The 4908-nt window shown below is 40.4% G+C and overlaps 1 protein-coding gene across 5 annotated transcripts in view; it reads left to right on the top strand.

The window, feature by feature from the left end:
• Nucleotides 1–4908, top strand: part of Fam193b (family with sequence similarity 193 member B) — a 36941-nt gene that overhangs the window by 11473 nt on the left and 20560 nt on the right. The gene's annotated exons all lie outside the window — the stretch shown is intronic.

Raw genomic sequence — 4908 nt, 5'->3', positions numbered from 1 at the left:
GCTGGGATTAAAGGCATGCACCACCATGCCCAGCTCTTTTTCTTTCCTTCCTTCCTTCCTTCCTTCTTTCCTTCCTTCCTTCCTTCCTTTTTTTTTTAATTTTTATTTTGTTTTATGTGTATGTGTGTATTGCCTGTGTGTAGGTAAGTGTACCTGTGTTATGCAATGCCCGCAGAGGACAGAAGAGGCTGTTGGATCCCTGGAACTGGAGTTACGGATAGTTGTTAGCTGCCATGTGGATACTGGGATTCAAACCCGGGTCTTCTATAAGAACAACCAGTTCTTAACCACTGAGCTGTCTCTGCAGCCCCTCTTTCTTTAAAAAAAAAAAAAAAAAGTCAGTACTCATGTCTAAATAAAAAGTCAGAAATTCTTTCAAAGTAAAAGTGCTATTACATTTTTAAAATGGCTTTCCCTTTGATCTGTTTATTCAGGGAAAACTAGATTGTCCTAACTTAGCTTCTCGGTCCAAGGCAAAAATGTCTGGACTGGTAAGGGAGAGAGATCTTGTTTCAGTGACTATGAATGCTAGGTTCCTGAACTTGAGTGGCCTCAACGGAGTTCTCCTGGCTCCTCTGCTTTGGAGATATGCATGCTGTAATGTGGATTCCCTATAAGTAATCCCATTCCTCAAAGATTCTGGTTTCAATGAAAGAATGAAACAATTATCTTGAAATATTTTTGAGAATATGGATAATCAACACAACCACTTGAACTTCTTCATGTTTTGCTCAAGACGAGATCTATATCCCCAGAGGCTCTGAAAATTAATTTGAGGTAAAGGGGAACAATTAGTTGTTTCCCAGGGCTGCTGGGTTTAAGAATTAGTTCCATCAGCCTATGTAAAGGGAAAAAACAAAAAAGGTGCTTTCATTCACCCGCTGTCCATTAACTCTCAGTGTTCTTTGTGTGGCAATACTGTGCCAGGTGATAGCAACACAGCTTTAAGACTAGCAAGTTAAGGGACTGGAGAGATGACTCAGTGGTTAAAAGCACTGGCTGCTCTTGCAGAGGACCTGGGTTCAAATCCCAGCACCCACATGGCAGCTAACAACCATCCTTAACTCCAGTTCCAGGGGATTCAGTGCCCTCTTCTGACCTCTGCGGGCATTGCATGACACCGATGCCCCTACCTACATGCAAGCAATACACTCATACACATAAAATCATTAAAAAAAAAATTTTAATACTAGCAAGTTAAAAAGCCTGTGTTCACTGACTCTTTAGGCATAAGGCATCGTGTTTGCCCGAATTTGGCAACAGATGACAGTCAAAGGGAACCCAGAGTTTTTCTCTGTCATAGCAGAAATTCAAAGGAACAGTGGTATTACTGATGGTAAGATCTCTAGGGCTTGTGATTCTCACCACCCCTGGACAAGTAAGCAGAGATGAGGGCCTGGCAAGATGGCTCAGTGGTAAAGGCTCTTGCTGCCAAGCCTGACAGTTTGAGTTGGATCCCTGGTACCCAAATGATGGAGAAAATCAACTCCTGCAAGTCATCTTCTGTCCTTCACCTGCACACCATTGCATGTACATGTGCGTGCACACACACACAAATAAAATAAATAATTTTTAAATTAAAGCAGAGATTGGAAATGTCAGAAGTCAGATATGGTAGCACACACCTGTAATCATAGCACTCAGGAGGCTGAAGCAAGAAGATTGTGAGTTCAAGGCCAGCCTGGACTATATATATATAGTGAGAACCTGACTCAAAAAAGAAAGAAAGTAGCAGAAAATGCCCTAGCGCCACAGCCCATTGAATCCAGAGACAGACACCAGGGCCTGGAAGGGGTGACCCCTCCAAATTGCATGATCCTGCCAGCAGAGCTTATGTCTACTAAACTTATGAAACACTGTCTAGCTAGTCTCCAGTATAGACTTGTTAAAACCAAAACAGTCAAGGGGCCTAGATAATAGAGTGCCTGCTAACTAGATCCCTTTAGCTGAGTGTTGTTTTTTTGTTCCTACTGTCACTTAGTCCTTTGGGCAACTTTGTGGGGTACAGGTGGTATCCCTGCTTCAGTTAGAGCTTAATTAGCTAAAAAGGCATCCTACCCTATAAAGTAACTTTCATTGAATGCTAATTCATTTATTTTGTGGACTACTTTTGCTCTAGACAGAGTCACATTATTCCTTTTACTGGGAGCATCTTATTATAAACCTAGAGAACTCAGTCTTCCATTTTCCCATGTTTGAAACTGGGACCATTCAGATAGAGGTGCAGTATAGGAGACACGGACCTTCTCTATAGGAAGCAGTGATTTCAACTATTTCACCATGCTGCCTGCCAGCTATGGTACTATGGAGACACCTCACAGATTTGAGTTAGCCTTGAACCAGGTCTTGTCCTGCACTGGAAAGGATTCAAACCTGGCACCTGCACTTAATAGAAGGAACAAAAGATAAAAATAAATCAAAGGTATAGCTGGCTCAATGTGCTGGGGAGGCATAGGGAGGAGAGGTGAATTAGAAAAGGACCTTTCTGGGAATGTCTAGAGGAGTTTGGATTTATGCTGGGCCTTTTAGGCCTGCTTAGCTATTTTAGATGTGCTTCATCTCCATTAGCAGAGGCAGAGGTAGGAAAGTGCAAAGAGTATTTGGGAGACTTAAGCATTTGACTTCATGGGGTTGAAGGGAGAGATCAAGATGTCTAACAAAAGTCAGGTATGGAGGCATGACTGTAATCCTAGCATTTGGGAGGCAGGAGGATTGCCACAAATTTAAGACCATCATTGGCTACAGTATGAGATCCTATCAACCCCCCCCCTCAAAGATTTCTCACAAGTCCACTTACATTCATTACGTATGAAAAATTCTCATTTGTATAAAATTAAGTGACCATTTATTGTTTCCCTTTGTTTCCATCATGTTATTAAAGTATTATGTGCTTTTTACTAGACTAGGTGCTTTATCACGTTTTATTCTCAAAACTGACCCTATAAATTAGAACTTAATCCCATTTTATAGATGAGCAAACAGGGTAAATAGAACTTGGGCATTATCATGTAACTGGTAAATGATGGTGGCCTAAGGTTAATGCCAAAGCCCTGTTTCTACTGTATCAGCACCTCCCACAAGTACTTTGACTCCAAGTATAATCACACTGGTCATACACTTAAATTATAAGAATTCTGTTTGCTTCTGAAAGAAGAGAGTACATTTTTTGGTACTATGACATACATATTATGCATTTGAACTCTTGCTCAAAAACATACATTGTACTTCATAGACCATATAAAGACTTATACATGCACAAGGACTTGGGTTCAACCCTCACTTCCACCTAAAAGAGAGAGAAGGAAGGATTGATTTCAAAAGAATTTTACTCATTTCAAGATTTCTTCCTGGCCACATGCACATGCCTGTAATCCTAACATTTAGGAGGTAGAGACAGGAATATTGAGCATACAAGGTCACCCTCTGCTACATAACGAGTTCAAGACCAGGCCAAGTTTTAAAAAAAAAAATCCCATGTGATGACTTTAGAACCCCAAAAACCCAAATGAAATGAACCTGTTTTAATAAAATTTCTTTCCTGGTATATTACTGGGAAAGAGACTTGCGTGTTGGCCTCCCTCCTCAACCTACACTTACTATAACTAACCTCATAGTTTTTATAAAACTCCCTGAGTATAGTTCTCAGAAACCCCTCTTTTGCTTTAATTTTTCTGAAGCCATACTTCATTAGCCTTCCACATTTTTATGAGATGATGCAGATGGCTTGGATTCCTTTTGCCTTTAACATTAAGCAACTGTACTGCTCATTGAGACAGTCCCTGGTAGAGTGTTTTGGCTGTATCTTTATGAATTCTACTTGTAAAATTTCTTTATCTCTAGTACACTATTCCATATTCCTTGTACTTCTCTAAGCGTTTCATTATGTCCCTAAGTGACATTTCTGGTTCCTTTTTCGAGAAACGAGGAACCCAGGTTAGTGTAATGGCAGCATGGTAGATTTAAGGATACTCCTGATCCTGATTCATTGTGAAAAGGTGATTTTACATGAAACAAATAATGGTACATACTATAAACATGTTACCTAGTAGAAGGTAAATTTGGAACGTGTGTAAGTTATCTGTTTTTATGGAACAAACCACCCTGCAATCTAGTGACTTAAAACAAGGCCATTTACAACTTCTCCTGAGTCTACTGTCTGATGGGGTGTTTCAGAGCAGGCCTGTCTGATTTCAGCTGGACTCATATATCTGATCAGTTAACTGATTAGCTGGGAACTCTCCCATTTTTCTCCATGTCTCACACTTGGGCAGGGATCTGGTCACACTTTCATGGTGTGGCAGAGGCACAAGATCAAGCCACCTATTAAGGAAACAAGAAGTGCATACACACTGTTCGAACTTAATGCTAGCAGCACGTCTCCTATCTCCTATTGGCCAAAGAAAGTGACATGGCCACATGCAGTGTCATTGGAAGAAGATTCCACAGTTGAAAGATACAGGAAAGCTATTAGTTGGCAATTAAATGTAATTAGGTTTCCAGTCAGGACCCTCAATGTGAAAGAAAACCTTCAGACATTACTGGGTCAAGTTTGTCCTATAAGGGGGAAAAAATGGGCCAAGAAATGACTGTGTCCGGGGCTATGACATCACAACATCAAGCACTTTAGCTACTTCACAGCAGTCTTCACGACTCTGCAAGGTACATAGGAATCAGAGCTCAGAGAAGTTAAATAACTTGCTCAAGGTTGTCAGCTGATTGGTGATCAGGCTGAGATTAGAGTACATGTTGTCTGACCCCAAGTCCAGGTTCTTTTTACCATCCTTACTCTCAAGTGCACCAAGGTCTGTCTCTTCTCCATTACTAACATGATTTTCAGTTGAGTTCATGTTTTTTTTTTTTTTTTTTACTTATTTTATGAATCTCTTCTTCAAAACCTTCCTTCTATTT

This window comes from Nannospalax galili, unplaced genomic scaffold (genome assembly GCF_000622305.1).
Source record: "Nannospalax galili isolate Female #2095 unplaced genomic scaffold, S.galili_v1.0 scaffold1115, whole genome shotgun sequence".
Classification (NCBI taxonomy): domain Eukaryota; kingdom Metazoa; phylum Chordata; class Mammalia; order Rodentia; family Spalacidae; genus Nannospalax; species Nannospalax galili.
The sequence above is the reverse complement of the archived record's forward strand: the minus strand, read 5'-3'. Positions and strand labels throughout refer to the sequence as shown.